Genomic DNA, 18,039 nt, shown 5'->3' with positions numbered 1-18,039 from the left:
GAGGATTTCCCTAGTTAACAAATTTGGTGTAATTGTGTGTGTGCATCTTGTTATGGTTTTTATTTACTTTGATTGAATGGTTAAGATTAATTAAGGCTGATAAATGTTTTAATTGGATAACTAATTCATCAACACCTCCCCCACCCCTGCTAGTTATCTTGGTGGACTATTATGTCTAACAAGGTCCACTATTAAAAAGGTGAAATAAAAGAAAAAATATATATATTCCTTGTTAGAGGATGGACCCTATTAGGTGTCTATAAACATATTTGGTACATAAGAGTCCCTGTTAGGAGACATTAAATCCTTGTTAGAAGATTCCAACCCTTTTAGGAGTTGTAGAAGGTAGAAGGACTCACTATCCACACAACTTCTAGGGCAAGACCACTGAACTTCACTGTCAAACTGATCTCTCAACTATTCTTTGCAGAATAATTATTTGTACTATGATTTATCCTTTTTCCTCTGTCCTATCAACTATACCAATCACAATTAGACCTTATAGACTAGGTCACAAAGCTTGCATCCAAATATCAAACCTTAGATCTCATAATAAAACATTAGTAATGAAGTTTTCTTCAACTTCACTTTGCTCTTCTTATCTTTGCAATTACTCAACATTCATCTCTTTTCTCCTTTTTTCCACTCTTTGTACTTCATCCAATTCATTCTTCTATAAAAAAGAAAAATTTCTTTCCTTTATACTAAGTCCATAAAACAATTCCCTTGAGTCAACTATGACACCTTCTCAATTAATTATTATAGGACCTCATTAAGAACACATTTTACTTAGTGATAACATCAAGCTATCACCTTATAACTTGAATAACATTTCATAGATGCACTATTATGATGAGTGAGATTAGACACATCATCTCCAACATGTCTTCTACATTCCTTTAACCTTTCTTCTTAGAATAAAAAATTTGCTAAGAGATATAACAAGTTTATTAGAACATGCTTCCGTAAACTCTACCTCTAAACAATCTTCACCAAAACTTTCATGACTTCTTCTGGACTTAATATCTTCTGTACCCACAGTTAGCTGCATATATTAGACACTAAGTAGTATCTTCCTTTAACCTCACTAGTGAAAATATTTAATGATCTATCCATACCAACTTGATCTTTACCATTGTTCTTCTGTTAGATACCATAAAAAATTGCTATGTTGACATCAATGATAAACATAGTCATGAATGTAACATATCATCATGATAATGATCTAATCATGTTTCTACAATACTCTCCCATAGGAATATCATCAACATTCATGATTCCAACAAAATCCCCCTTTGGCATTGATGGCAACATAGATGAAAAAAATCTAGTTCCAAGAATACCAACTATTAAAGATTATTATCCTTTCTTTTCAAATATTCTTCATCATTTATACTAGCTTTTCTGTTCACACACTTCTCACCATTGATATATCTCAATCTACTCTATATCAAAATGCTTTTCATGTTGTAATCTCTCCCCTATTGACATTAATTTCAAAGGTTTCAACAACCATCTATCATTGCATCCTATCAACCTCTACAACAACTGTATCTTACTTGCTCAAGTGTCCAAAGACACTATTCAAAACAATATCTATCAAGATTCCTAGATGAATCTGTCCATCGTAGATACTCCCCCATCTAGGAAGCATCAACATTTAGTTCAAACAAATAATAGTGTTTTGTACCATTGGACTAATCCACTTTTGCATCATCTACTCTAATGTAGGTAGGGGCATAACTCCTAACATACCTCAAAAATACTCAAAAGTCCCTTTGGGAAGAGGCTTAGGAAAAATATTTACAATTTTCTCTTTGGTGCTTACACACTCTAGTCTAATTTCCTTTTGTATGAAATTATCTCTCTACATGTGATATTTGATAGAAATATGCTTAGTCATAGAATGCAACACTAGATTCTTAGACATATCTACTATGCTTGTGTTATCACAATGTATGACAATAGGTTCATTAAATTCTATCCTTATATCCTTCAGCATCTACTTCATCTAAACAACTTGTTTACAATTGTTTACTATTACAATATATTCTACCTCTATTGTACTCTATGAGATATAATCTTTACTTCTTTCTTAACCAAGACACTAATCTTCCTCCAAGAAAGAATGCTACACCACTTATGTTCTTCCTATCATCCATACTATCTACCTAATTAGCATCAATATAAGCATATAAAGTGAAATCATTTGATCTATCATACATTAATCCAAACTCTGGTGTTCTCTTTAGATATCTAAATATCCTTTTAACTATAGCATAGTGTGCTTCTCTGGGATTAGCTTGAAATCTTTCAATAATTTCAACTACATTTTCTATATCTGGCCTTCTGTGAGTTAGATATTGCAATCCTCCAACCATATATCTATACTTATTCTGCTCAACAGTAGGTGTATCATCCTTTGTAGATAACTTGTGTCTAGTTATTATAGGTGTTCCAACTAGTTTACATGTTTCCAAACCAAAACTTTTTAATAGATCTTTCAAATACTTAGTCTAAGAAATAAAGATTCCTTCTTTATCCCACACAATCTGTAATCCTAGGAAGTATTTCATTTCCTCTATCATGCTCATTTCAAATTTCTTCTTCATTTCTTCTAAAAACTTGTCACTTTCATTATCATCTCCTCCAAATATGATATTATCAACAATAATCATAAAGTACCTTTCACCATAGAATCCTTTAGTCTTTGTAGGACCACTAAAATATTTATGTACAATCTCCAACTTTTTTATAGTAGTATACTTCTTGCTAGGAAAAGAAGCTCTATTATGCTTTGCCAATACACACTCCTTGCAAATTGTGTTAGTAGGCTTTACAATCTTAGGAAAATCTCTGACTACAACCATATTACTAGTTTTTACAATGCTATCAAAATTGATATGAAAAAATATCTTATGCCATAACAAACTATCATCTACCTTTACAACCAAACATGTCATTTCAATGGGATTCAACTAAAATACATTACCTCTAGATTTGGTTCCTATTCCAATTACCTTTCCATTTTAGTCTCTGATCATGCATGTGTTTTTTATGAATTCCAACTAATAACCTTTATCCACTAGTTGTCTAACACTCAAATTTTTTTGTTTCAAACCATCAACAAAGTATACATCCTCAGTGTTAGTCTTACCACCAAGAGTTATAGATCCAATATCTTTAACATGGAAAGCTTCATTGTTTCCAACTCTGGAAAAGTCTCCATCATAACTTTTGAAATCAACAAACTTGATCATATCACTAGTCATATGATGTGAACAACCATTTTCAACTATCCAATTAGATTTATTTTGAATCTGTGATATCAAAGCCATTTTCTTTGGACTTTCTTCTTTAATAGCCAAAAATCCTATTTCATCATCACTAGCACTTACTACTTGTTCAGCAGATTCATCTTCTTCATTGGTATACAAATAATCTCTATCTCTTCTAGGTTTGAAATTTCCTTTATACTTTTTCTCTCTTTTAGGACACTTAGATGCATAATGACCAAACTCATTACAAGTCCAATACTTAAAGATTTTCTTACCATCTTTTTCTCTTCTTACAAGAAGGGCTACTCCTTATTCTATATTTCTGTCCTCATCAGATCTACTACTTCTAGCAAAATCTCCTCTCGCATTTATGCTCCTTGATAGATTAGGTTGAATGTTTAGGACACTAAAAGTTGTCTCTATTCTAGACAATTCTCTTGACTATCTAAGTTCATTCACAACTACTTCAAGTCTCCCAAGTAATGTTTGCTTGATGAAATCTTTGGCACAACCAATCAACAACTATATCATTTGAGTTGTCTACTTAAATGGTGGTGCTAAACTCTTCAATATCTTCTAGATCAATTCATCATCTTCCTTGGTTCCTCCTTGAGATATGATACCTACAACAATTTTTGATATTCTACCTACTTATGTTCTTATAGATTCATCTCCCATAATTTTAGCATCTTGAAATGCACAAATCCAGTTTTGTAGCCTCATTTTCTTAGAATGTACATCACCTTCAAAACTATTTTCCAAATATTTCCAAAAGTTATGAGAACTATCAAGTGATTTTACTTGGTTGTGTTCTACTTCACCAATTATAGATAGTAGTGCTTCTCTAGCTCTCATTTTGCACATGAAAATTTGTCTCTCATCCTCAATACAAGTTTCCAGTGCACTTTCAACAATAATTTTCTTTTTTGATTTTGTCAAGATCCAATATCCTAGACCCATACATAGAAGATGTGTCTTCATCTTTTCCTTCTAGCTATCATAATTTGTTCCATCAAACTTTGGAATATCCTTTTTGAATATATTAGCCATGGATCTCCCAAAGTTGTTAAACTTTATATTCAAGGACCTACTACTCGGATACCAATCATTAGAAATAATAGTCCACCAAGATAACTACGAGGGGGGGGGGTTGAATTAGTTATCCAATTAAAAAAATTATCAGCCTTAATTAATCTTAACCATTCAATAAAAGTAAAAAAAAAATCATAACAAGATGCACATACACAATTACACTAGATTTGTTAACAAGGGAAACCTTTGATTAGAGCAAAAACCTCAGTGGGAATGATGCCCACAAAGATATACTAATATATATATTCCTTGTTAGAGGATGGACCCTATTAGGAGTCTATAAATACATTAAGTACATAAGAGTCCTTGTTAGGAGACTTTGAATCCTTGTTAGAAGATTTCAACACTATTAGGAGTTGTAGAAGGTAGAAGGACCCACTGCCCAAATAGCTTCTGGGGTAAGACCACTGAAATTCACTATCCAATTGATCTCTCAACTATTCCTTGTAGAATAATTGTTCATACTATGAATTATCCTATTTCCTCTATCCTATCAACTAGACCAATCAATATCAAACCTTGTAGACTAGGTCATAAACCTTGAATCTCAAAATAAAACCTTGGCAATGAAGTTTTCTTCAGCTTCACTTTGCTCTATTTATGTTTGCAATTACTTAGTTTTTATCTCTTCTCTTCTCTTTTTTTCTCTTTTTAATTCATCCAATTTGTTCTATTATAGCAAAGGAAAATGTCCCTCCTTTATACCTAGTCTATAAAATAATTCCCTTGTTACAACTTCTCAATTAATTATTATAGGACATCATTAAGAACATGTTTTACTTAGCGATAACTATTGGAAATATTGAAGGAGTAACTGAGAGGGGGGGTGAATTAGTTACCACTAAAATAAATCTCAGGTCCCTTAGATGTCAACAATAAAATTTAGACTAAGAAAACTAATTGCTATTGTTACTCAGTAAACACACAAAAAATGTTATAACTTGATAAATACAGAGTATGAATTGCTTTTAATAGATCTTTAGATATTAATAGTAATTAATTTTCAAGTATAAGAGAAATAACATGAACACATGAGACACTAGGATTTAATATGGAAATCCAATATGGAAAAAACCACCAATGTAACTAATTACTATTTTTCACTTTTTTGAAGTGAGCCCTATTAGGAGCCAATCCAGTTAAAGGTTACAAAACAAACTATTAGGTGTGACCTTGTTAAAGGATTTAATCAACCTATTAGGAGTGGGCTTGCAAGATATATTAAAAAAATTCAATAGAATTTTCACCTTGTTAGAGGATTTATAATTGGCTATTAAACCAACTCTGTTAAGAGATTTCAAATCACTGCTACAATAGTTAGAGAGTAACAATGAAATGACCTAATTGTAATGCAATTAAATTGCTGATTACAGATCTCTATTCTACTTAAACTTGATCCTTCCTAAATGAATAATGATTTTCTACTCCATAAGGATACCTACTTATCCTTTCAAGTTCTCTCTCACTCTTTCCATCTTAATTCAATCAACACACTTGCACAGACTTTAGAAATCTCAACTTGACCTTTCATTTATACCATCCAAATTGTCAAGTCGGCCCAAATTCAAATTACAATAACCAATAATCATCACCATTGTCAGCTAGAAATAACACTTGAAATAATTAAGCTTCTTATGCCCAAAAAAAAAAATCCTTCATTAGTCGACCATGCTCAGTAAACACTAGTTCTAAGATGATTTCCTGTGTTAACCAACAGAAGCTTGGTTAACACTATGAGCTTGCAAAAATCCTTTGGTAACCAAGTGAACTTGGTTAGCACTAACCCTAACTAACTTCCTTTTGTTAATCATAAGAACTTGGTTAAGACTACTTTTTGCCATAAGTCTCTTTGATGCTTGAGTGATCCTAGTAGACACTATCTTTGTAAACTTCAGGAACTCTCGGTAGACAAGGAAAACTATTTTGCTAACCAAGTGAGCTTGGTAAGCACTATTTTCCAACTAATATGGAATTTATGTGACATCAAAGACAACACACAATTAGACAATTGTATCCAATAATCTCCCTCTTTAGCATTGATGGCAACACAACATGTCATAACACAATGAAATTTGAGAACAAGACTTTCTCTGATAGAATGTTTCTCCCTCTTAGATTTTTCACCAAAAAATTCTTCTTCTTTCATGTAGTAATCTCCCTCTGTGAAGGAATTACATGGCTTCTATGATAGTATACTTCTCCCTCAGAAAGATATACTTTTTATTTACAAAGATATGATAGTAATCTTCTCCCTCTTTGACAACACATGCCAAAGACAACACATACCGAATTAGTATCAATGTACCTTGATTCCTAATTCATATGCAATATTCTCCTAATTATGTTGCATCAACTAATTGATCTTCAACTTGGTTCTTGTTGATGCATCACTATAACTTTATTTAGTAAGCTTCAAATAGGGAATGATCCCTAACTTACCTCTTAGATATAGGAATGCAATCTATTCTTATATATGAGTATATTCCAATCTAATTTCTTTGTCTTGCACCAGTTCTCTAACAAATGATATTTTATAGCAATGTGCTTAGTTTTGGAATGCATCACTAGGTTCTTTGATATGTTAATTGTGTTGGTGTTATCACAAAACATGACAACTGGTTCTTTGATCTCAACATTCACTCCTTCCAACAACTATTTAAACCAAACAATGTTAGAATAATTCACTGTTACTGCTACATACTCTACTTCTACTATAGATTGGGATGTGTAGTGTTGCTTCTTGCTTGTCCAAGATACCAACCTTTTACCAAGAAAGAATCTTCCACCACTTGTACTTTTTCTATCATCAAGATTTCTTACCCAATCAACATTAGTGAATACCTTTAGATCTAGGTCTCCTCCAAGTTTGTACCATAAACCAAAGTCTTCAATGCCTTTCAAATATCTCTTGATTCTTTTGATTGCCATCATGTCATTTTCTCTAGGTTTAGCTGAGAATCTTGCCACTATCCCAACTGCTAAGGCAATATCAAGCCTTATGTGAACTACATACTATAATTTTCTAATCACTAATATGTATAAGGTCTGATCTACTTCTTTGGAATCATCATCTTTAGTAAGCTTGAGTCCAGTACACATAGGGTTTCGAACTAGTTTTGAAGCTTCCATTCTAAACTTCTTGAGTATCTCCTTTATATACTTAGATTGAGTAATGTAGATACCATTCTTGTTCTATTGTATCTATAATCCAACAAAGAATTTTATCTCACCAAACATCAACATTTCAAACTCTTTGTTCATTTTTTTTGAAAATTCTTTGCATAGATCATCATTCCCTATAAATAGTGTGTCATCCAAAAATATCTTTGCCAATACAATCTTGTTATCTGATCCTTCCTTGATATAAAAACTATTGTTATCATTAGTTCTTTGAAAACTAATCCATATAAGGTAGTTATGTAACTGTTGTCACTTAGGTTTGCACCCTTGTCCAAAGCCTATGCATGAAGACAACCTAGTGAAACATGGAAACAACCTCTAAGCTATGGGACTTGAACTATGAGGTTGAGTCTCTGGATAAGGCTGGCTTCCTCTTACTATAAGGATGCACCTAACTACTATTAGAGAGGAAAAGGGAGAAGGAGAGCATGAAAGTAAATCTACCTAATCTAATCTAAAGAGATGATGCACCAAAATAGAGTGTTCGGACCAAACTCTGCTCATATATGCACTGTCGAACCAGAATGAAACTAAGGATATACATGTTCAAACTTGCTTGGATCTAATAATCACATGCAAATTAGAAGAACTAGATGAATGAGACAAGGAAAGAGAGATTCACTTATATTATCATTCATAGGCCAAGGAGATACAGTCATGCAGATCATAGATCTCTACAAAACACTAGTAAGAGGCAAAGAGTTCTTGCACTTTCATACCAATGGCTAAAGGAGATAAGACAAAAAATTATGTTGTTTAGAGGCATAGGGAAATTTACACTGAGAATCTACAAAGTAGTAGCAAAGAAAAATAAAGAAAGGTCCGACCTCTACAAAATTCACAAAAAATGCCTTTATAGTTCAAGCATAACTAAGATTTTCCCTCCAAAACTATCCTACAACCATTGCCATCAAGGCTCTGCTAAGAACAATCATGGGGATCTGAAGAAATATGATCTAAGTATAGCTTTAGGTACCACAAAATTTGACTGTTAACTAAAATAGGACCTTGAGAATATAGAGGTGACACTATTAATTGTCCTAATTGGGTAGATGGATCAACTGGGGGGTAGTGGAGTGCTCTTCCTTGTCTTGCATTCATTCTAGGTTGGTTGGGATTGATTACAGAGATTAAATCACATAAAAAATCCCAACTTTCTTCATTCCTAAGCACCTGAATCAGTAGGGTCAGCAAGTCGACTAAACTCTACATCCAAAATGGGCTACATGGACCAATTAGTTCATTTCTCTTTGCCACCCACAAGGTCTTCCCAAGGTTGACCAATCCTTCTTACTAACCGCGCCATCTTCTCAAACTCCAATTGTGACGCTCACATTAACTGCCAGCGCATCTAACCGTTACTGCCTCCATCGGACCCACTGGAACATGTGTCATCGAGGTACTATTTTGCTATGCATATCCTCCAATCAATTTCCCATAGTGAGATAGCACCTACCATCGATTTAGACTAATCTGACAATCATGAAGACTCGCCATATTATTGTGCTATCTCCTTAAAACCTCTAGGCCCATGAAACACTTGGCAACCATCTAGCACAACCTAGCATCCTCATCTTGGAGAGACCTGACCCCACTAATCCACATGGCACAATGGTGCTATGTCACTATGGGTAATCTCCTCATAGCTTTCTATAGCGAGATAGCGCCTACCATCAATTTCCTTAGATTTGACGATCATGAAGACTTGCCATATTACTATGCTTTGCCCTTAAACTTCAGGGCCCATGAAACAACTCAGCACACCTAGCATCTGACTCAACCCAAAATGGTACCATCCTTGTAGTTTTCATAACACTCGGCCCCATGCTACCACGCATCACTATGGCGCTATGTCGCTATGGGTAATATCCTCACAGCTTCTCATAGCGAGATAGCACCCACTATTGATTTTCTTAGATCTGGTGGCGAGCAAGATGGATCTGACCTATCAGTATACCAACCAATAAGAAAATGGCCACATGCCAACTAGTCTGACAAATCCTTATTTGTGGCCTGCCAAGTGAAGCAGGACCCACATTCCACATAGTCATACCTTAGCCAATGAAAAGATTAACCAACTTCCAATGTGTGCCAAATTTCATCACTGATATCCTATGAGGCATACTTGGGACCCACCTTCCTTCTGATGTTGTTGTAATATCATTTTTTGTCTGGGTGCTATGTTGCTAATGGCGAGGAATACATATTTTCTGATAGCACCATAGTGCCCACCGTGGATCTAGCAAAACTCGATGCTGGAGAAACAACAAGGAAAAGGAGGACCCACCTGACATGTGGCAAAAAGGTGCTATGTCACTATGCATATCCTCCATCCAACTTCCCATAGTGAGATAGTGCTAGCCGTAGATATCTCTTGATCTGATGATTATGAGCTTGTGGGCCTGCAGAAACATTAAAATGCATAGAGAAAGAAATATTATAAGGTTAGCACAAGCTATTTGTGCCCTTTTGAATATTTGGATATTTAAAACCTGTGAACGTTACTACATTGAATTCAAATGTGTTGATTCTGGTAGGAAAGCAAAAATGACCAAGAAATTTGGTGACTTAGAGGGGATGCAAGCCAGCTATGCGTAGACTAGTGCCCTTATGCATCCATTGGGCTATAGAGTCAAAAAGATGTGGATCCTATGTATACTATGTTACCCTAACCCTACCTCTAAGAGGGAAAAAAAAAAACCCTAAAACCCCTATCTCTACAATTGGAACTAGAGACCAAAACCTCCTTTTGCAACCTTCAAAATTTCAAAACTTTCTGTCTCACGGAGACAATCCTATGCTCGTGCACTTCTCAGAAAAGAAAGGAACAAATTGGAAACAAAACAAAACTAACTATGTACATGGAATCTCAAACCTTCAAAAACATGGCTTGAGATAGATCCCATTGACTAGGATGGGCAAAATTTCACCACTAGGCCTACTTAATTAGAAAGCATTGACCTGCTTGGAACTGACAATCAGATAGGGATCACTCTACAATGTATCAAACTTTGAGTATCTTCCTAGTTTTTCCCTATCTGCATCCCATTTCAGAACCAAATCTCCCTCCCTAAAGATTTTGACCCTAGCCTTCCTGTCAAAACTCTTTTTTACCTACTACTAGTGTGCCTCTAGGGTTTGCATGGCTTTATTTCTCTTTTCTTCTAGCTCCATCAGCTCTACCATTCTTACTATCATGGCATCATCTTCAATCAACTCCAGTTGATGAGCTAGCTCTAGGGATGGGAACTCTAATTAAATTGGAAGCATTGCTTCTCTGCCATAGACTAACACAAATGGTGAATTCTCTATTGACCTTTTAGGCATTATTCTGTCAGCCCATAGTGCAGTCTTCAAATTTTTATGCCAACACCTCTGGCTATCTTCTATTGTCCTTTTCATGATCCTAATCAGGTTCTTGCTGGATGACTCAGCTAGCCCATTACCTTGAGGATAGTAATTTGAGGATGTGCTCAAATAGATATTATGGTCCATTGCCCATGCACAAATCTGAGCTCTAACAAAAGACTTTGCATTATCTAAAATAATGGTTGAAGGGGCACCAAACCTGATCACAATTCCATCAAGGAACTCAACAACTAAAGATTTAGTGGCATCCTTCAATGCAACTACCTCTGTCCATCTAGTGAAGTAATCTGTAGTAGCTAGAATCCACTTGTGACTAGAACTAGAAGAAGGATTAATAGGGCCTATGAAATCCAATCTCCACTGAGAAAAAGGCTAGTCCACCTGAATGGGATGAAGGGGAAGAGCTACAAGTCTTTGTTTGCAAGAGAAAAAGGCACATTTTTGAGACTTCCTTACATACTTATGACAGTCATGAAACAAGGATGGCCAATAATAACTAGCCCTCATGATCTTCGTTGCAGTTGTCCTTGTTGAGAAATGACCACCATCAGGACCATCATGAAGCTCTTTGATCATTCTTTCAGTTTGCTTTGTATCAAGCAATCTTAATAGGGCTCCATTAAAATCTTTTCTAAAGAGGACACTATTAACTATGACATATGGGATTGACTGCAATCTATACTATCTCTTTTTAGTTCTATCTAATCCTTGAGGGTATCCATTGCCTAATAAGAAATTCATCATATCATCCATCCAACTCCTTGGGTCACCATTTCTTACCTCTTATTGCTCTATTAGTATCATAGCATCCTCCTCATTAGGTTCTTGAGATGATAACATATATTTACACAACCCCCTCCCTCTTACCAGCTTGGTAATTTGAATTTCAATATCATATTCCATCACTTTAGTAATCTAGCTAGCTTTTTTCTCACTAATATCTTTACTCAAAAGGAAATCTTTCACACTGGCATGGGGTACTAACAAATGAATCTTATTATGACACAGGAGGTGTCTAAACTTCTTTAAAGCTCTGATGACTGCAAGGGCTTGCTTCTCTACATAGCTATATTTATCTTCATATTCTTTAAGCCCTTCACTAAAGAAAGCTATGGGCTTCTCATCACCTTCATCGTTTCTTTGAGTCAGGACAATAGAAATGCTTGACTCACCACCTAGGGTATAAAGGATGAAATCTTTCTCAAAATTTGGATTCATGAGAGTAGGTGCTGAGGCTATGGCTGTCTTGATGTGTTCAAAACTTTCCTCCCTTCCTTGGTCCATACAAAGACCATACCTTTCTTGAGCATAGCTGTAAGAGGTTTCACCATGGTAGCAAGATTAGGGATAAATCTTCTCACAAAATTTATCCTACCTAAGAAACTTTTCAGCCCTTTCTTGTGTTTAGGAAGAGGAAGGGCAAGTATTTCTTTCATTCTCTCTGGATCAATGGTTAAGCCATCTTTAGATACAATGTGTCCTAATAATTTTCCTTGATTGGTAGAAAAGACACACTTGCTTGGGTTAAGGGAAACCCCAAACTCTCTGCATCTTAAGAATACCTATCTTAGATTATCAAAATGATCTTCTACATCCTTTGAATACACTGTGATATCATCAAGGTAAACTAAGACAAACTTGTCAATCAATCTTTTGAAGGCCATCTCCATTGCCTTCTAAAATGTAGCACTGCATTGGTTAGCCCAAATGGCATCTTAAATTAAGCATAGGTACCCCATTTAGTGGTAAATGTAGTCTTGTACCTATCAAACTCTTTAACTAGCACTTGATTGTAGCCAAAAAATCCATCAAAAAATGAAAATCTCTTTGAACCACTGACCTTGGACAAAATCTACTCCATAGAAGGGAGAGGATGGTTATCTTTAAGGGAAGCTTGGTTAAGGTCCCTAAAGTGCACACACAATCTAATTTCTCCATTCTTCTTCCTAACAAGGACAAGGTTTGCTACCCATGATGAATGTTTGATGGGAAAAATTATATTGGCCTCAATCAACTTGGATAGCTCCTTTCTCATTAAGGGTTCAATCTTGGGATTCACTGGCCTCTATTTTTGTCTTACTAGTTTTACATCATTAATTAAATCCATTGTATGCTGAAACAACCTTGGGTCAAAGCCCTTTAATACATCATATGTCCAAGAAAATATATCATTAAATTCTTGACATAGATGAATAAAAATTTCTTGTTCAATTTCAAAACATACCTTCCCCATGTTTAAGGACTTTCCATCAGCAATCATGACTGGAGTGTAGTCATCTTCATCAGTAGCTAGGTTCATGGCCTTGCCTCTTGCTTGATCATCAGGATTAAAAACACTCTCTAGAGTAATGAGACCTTTAGGTAGCTTGTTGGAGCTGAGATTAATGATTTGTTCACCATACTGATCCTACAATCTTGATTGATTTCTCTCTAAAAATTCTGCCTCATTCTGCAAGAAGCTCACAATTTTCTCATTAGATTCAAACACTTGCTAATGGATGTCATTGTCAGGGATGGCAGGCCTTACTACCACTCTAATTTATTGCTTCTTCTCCTCCTCAAGATTCCCTAGCACATCATAAGATGCACCTATTGCTGCAAGTCTATTAGCATTGTCTATTTTCTTTTCTAGGGATGCTTTGAATATTAAATGCATTAAAACCCTCAAGTAAATCCCACACCCTATTTTTATAAGACTTGAGCAAACCATTCTTGTTGGTATTCTGATTTTTCACTTGACTAACCAACAACTCACTGTCTCCATACACCCTTAAGGCTTGAATTCCTCTTTTTTGAGGAAGTAGGAGACCTTGAATCAAGGATTCATACTTGGCTACATTATTAGTGCAACTAAATTGGAGCCTAAAGGAGAAGTAGTACCTTACTTGTGAAGGAGAAATCAACATCACACCAGCCCCTGACCCAATCTTATTCCTTGAGCCATCAAAGTACATACTCCATATATCACTCATATCTTCTTTAGTACCCACAAGATTGGGAACTAGAGCATCTTTCTACAATATACAATATGTACTGAGACCTGTCTCAAGGGTTTCTGACATGGGGTCAAATTGATATTAAGAGTCTGATAGGGCTACAATCAAGTGCTAGTTAAAGAGTTTGATAGGTACAAGATTGCATTTACCACTAAATGGGGTACCTATGCTTATTGTAAGATGTCATTTGGGCTAACCAATGCAAGTGCTACATTTTAGAAGGCAATGGAGATGGCCTTCAAAAGATTGATTGACAAGTATGTCTTAGTTTACCTTGATGATATCACTGTGTATTCAAAGGATGTAGAAGATCATTTTGATCATCTAAGATAGGTATTCCTAAGATGCAAAGAGTTTGGGGTTTTCCTTAACCCAAGAAAGTGTGTCTTTTCTACTAACCAAGGAAAATTATTAGGAGATATTGTATCTAAGGATGGCTTAACCATCGATCCAGAGAGAACAAAAGCAATACTTTCTCTCCCTCTTCCTAAACAAAAGAAAGGGCTGAAAATTTTCCTAGGTAGGATAAATTTTGTCAAAATATTTATCCCTAATCTTGCTACCATGGTGAAACCTCTTACAGCTATGCTCAAGAAAGGTATGGTCTTTGCATGGACCAAGGAAGGGAAGGACAGTTTTGAAGAGATCAGGGCAGCCATAGCCTCGGCCCCTACTCTCATGAATCCAAATTTTGAGAAAGATTTCATCCTTTATACCCTAGGTGGTGAGTCAAGAATTTCTACTATCCTGAATCAAAGAAATGATGAAGGTGATGAGCGGCCCATAGCTTTCTTTAGTGAATGGCTTAAAGAATATGAAGATAAATACAACTATGTAGAGAAGCAAGCCCTTGAAATCATTAGAGCTTTAACGAAATTTAGACAGGTCCTATCTCATAATAAGATTCATTTTTTAGTACCCCATGCTAGTGTGAAGGATTTCCTTTTGAGCAAAGATATTAGTGAGAAAAGAGCTAGCTGGATTACTAAAGTGATGGAATATGATATTGACATTCATATTACCAAGCTGGTAAGAGGGAAGGGATTGTGTAAATAGATGCTATCATCTCAAGAACCTGATGAGGAAGCTACTATGATACTGGCGGAGCAAAAAAAGGTAAGAAATAGTGATCCAAGGAGTTGGATGGATGATATGATGAATTTCTTATTAGGCAATGGATACCCTCAAGTATTAGATAGAACTAAAAGGAGATAGTATAGATTACAGTCAATTCATTATGTCATAGTTGAGGGTGTCCTCTTTAGGAAAGATTTTAATGGAGCCCTATTAAGATGCCTTGATATAGACCAGGCTGAAAGAATGATCAAAGAACTTCATGATGGTCCTGATGGTGGTCACTTCTCAGCAAGGAAAACTGCAATGAAGATCATGAGGGCTGGTTATTACTGGCCATCTCTATTTCATGATTATCATAAGTATGTGAGGAAGTGTGAAAAATGTGCCTTCTTCTCTGGCAAACAAATACTTACAGCTCTTTCCCTTCATCCTATTTAGGTGGACCATCCTTTTTCTCAATGGGGATTGGATTTAATAGGCCCTATCAATCCTCCTAATTCAGGTCACAAATGGATTTTAGTTGCTACAGATTACTTCACTAGATGGATAGAGGCAGTTGCATTGAAGGATGCCATTGAATCTTTAGTTGTTGAGTTCCTTGATGGAATTGTGACCAGGTTTGGTGCCCCTTCAACCATTATTTTAGATAATGCAAAGTCATTTGTAGGAGCTCAGATCTATGCATGGGCAGTTGACCACAACATTTACTTGAGTATGTCATCAAACTACTATCCTCAAGGTACTGGCCTAGCTGAGTCATCCAACAAGAACCTAATCAAGATCATGAAAAGGACAATAGAAGATAACCAGAGATGTTGACATAAAAAATTGAAGACTACACTGTGGGCTGACAGAATAATGCTTAAAAGGTCAATAGGGAATTCACCATTGTGTTAGTCTATGGTAGAGAAGTAAGGCTTCCAATTTCATTGGAGTTCCCATCCCTAGAGCTAGCTCATCAGCTGGAGTTGATTAAAGATGATGCCATGATAGTAAGAATGCCAGAGCTGATCGAGCTAGAAGAGAAGAGAAATAAAGCTATGCAGACCCTAGAGACACACCAACAGCAGGTAAAAAAGAGTTTTGATAGGAAGGCTAAGGTTATAATCTTTAGGGAGGGAGATTTGGTTCTGAAATGGGATGCAGATAGGGAAAAACTAAGAAGACACTCAAAATTTGACACACTGTGGAGTGGCCCCTATCTGATTGTAAGTTGCAAACATGCCAATACTTTCCAATTAAGTAAGCCTAGTGGTGAGATTATGCCTATCCTAGTCAATGGGATCTATCTCAAGCCATGTTTCTGAGGGTTTGAGATTCCATGTACATAGTTAGCTTAGTTTCATTTCTAGTTTGTTCCCTTCTTTTCCAAGAAGTGCACAAGAAAAAGATTGTCACTGTGAGATAGCAAGTTTGGAAATTTTGAAAGTTGTAGAAGGATGTTTTAGTCTTTGGTTCCAATTGTAGAGATAGGGGTTTCAGGGTTTTTTCCTCTAAGAGGTAGGGTTAGGGTTTCATAGTATACATAAGATTCATATCTTTTTGACTCTGTAGCCCAATGGATGCTTCGAGCCACTAGTCTTATGCATAGCAAGCTAGCATCCCCTATGAGTCGCTAGAAATGTTACATATTGTGCCCCTCACCAAATATAAATACTTGCCCGCCCAAGAGTCACTTCTTGATTTATTATTATTTTAAATACCCTAGGAATATCAAAAAAATTAAATGCTAACCTTACGATATTTCTTCCCTGTGCATTTTAATGTTTTTGCGGGCCTGCAAGTCCCCATCATTGGATCAATCTAAATCTACAATTGGCACTATCTCGCTATGGGAAGTTGTACATTGTTTTTCCATAGCGACCTAGTGCCTTTTGGCTGCATGTTAGGTCGGTCCTCCCTTTCCTAGTTGTTTCTCTAGCACTGAATTTTGCTAGATCCACGGTGGGCACTATGGTGCTATCGAAAAATATGTGTTCCTCGCCATTAGCGACATAGTGCCCAGACAAAAAATGATACTGCAGTGGCATCAGAAGGAAGGTGGGTCCCAAGAATGCCTCATCATATATCAGTGATGAAATTTGGCACACACGGTGGGACCTCAGGCAATGTGGAAGGATGACTATGCTTGGAGGGAGGATTTTGATTCGTCGTCAACTGTGCAGATCTTTCGATGTTAGTAGTAGCCTAGACCCATGCCCCGTCAAACACATGAAGATTTCCTCACCCTTGGATCAATCTGGGTCAAAGGTGGGTGCTATCTCGCTATGGGAAATTTCTCAAAGGTTACCCATAGTGACATAGCAACTTGGTGACATGTAGCAGGGTGGGGCTGAGTGTTAGGAAACTATAGGGACGGTACTAGTTTGGGCCAAGTCAGATGCCAAGTGTGCTAAGTTGGTTTGTGGGCCCAAAAGTTTTAAAGGAAAAAGCACAATAGTATGATGAGTCTTCATGATCGTCAGATCTAAGGAAATTGATGATAGGTGCTATCTTGCTATGGAAAGCTATGAGGATATTACCCATAGTGACATAGTTCCATTGTGCCACGTGGATCCATGGGGCCAAGTCTCACCAAGATGAGGATGCTAGGTTGTGCTAGGTGGTTGCCAAGTGTTTTGTGGGCCTAGAGGTTTAAGGAGATAGGGCAATAATACAGAGAGTCTTCATGATCATCAGATCATTCTAGATCCATGGTGGGTGCTATCTTGCTATGGAAAATTGCTCGAAGGATACACATAGTGACATAGCACCTTGGTGAAATGTGTCCCAATGGGTCTGGTGGAGGCAGTAACAGTTAGCAGCTGGTAGTTAATGTGATTATCGCGGTCAAGGTTGCAAGGTGGCGTAGTTAGTAAAGAAAGATTGGTCAACCTCGGGAGGACCTTGTGGGTGGCAAAGAGAAATGAACTGATTGGTCCACATGGCCTATTTCTCTTACAGTGTTTGGTTGACTCGCTGACTCTATTTATTCATGCACCAAAAATGGTAAGAAATTGAGTTTTTACATGAATCTAATCTTCATGATCAATTCCAACCACTAGAAG

The sequence above is a fragment of the Cupressus sempervirens genome, chromosome 5 (assembly GCF_028749045.1).
Source record: "Cupressus sempervirens isolate cs-2001-9-10 chromosome 5, ASM2874904v1, whole genome shotgun sequence".
Taxonomy (NCBI): domain Eukaryota; kingdom Viridiplantae; phylum Streptophyta; class Pinopsida; order Cupressales; family Cupressaceae; genus Cupressus; species Cupressus sempervirens.
This window is presented reverse-complemented; position numbering follows the sequence as displayed.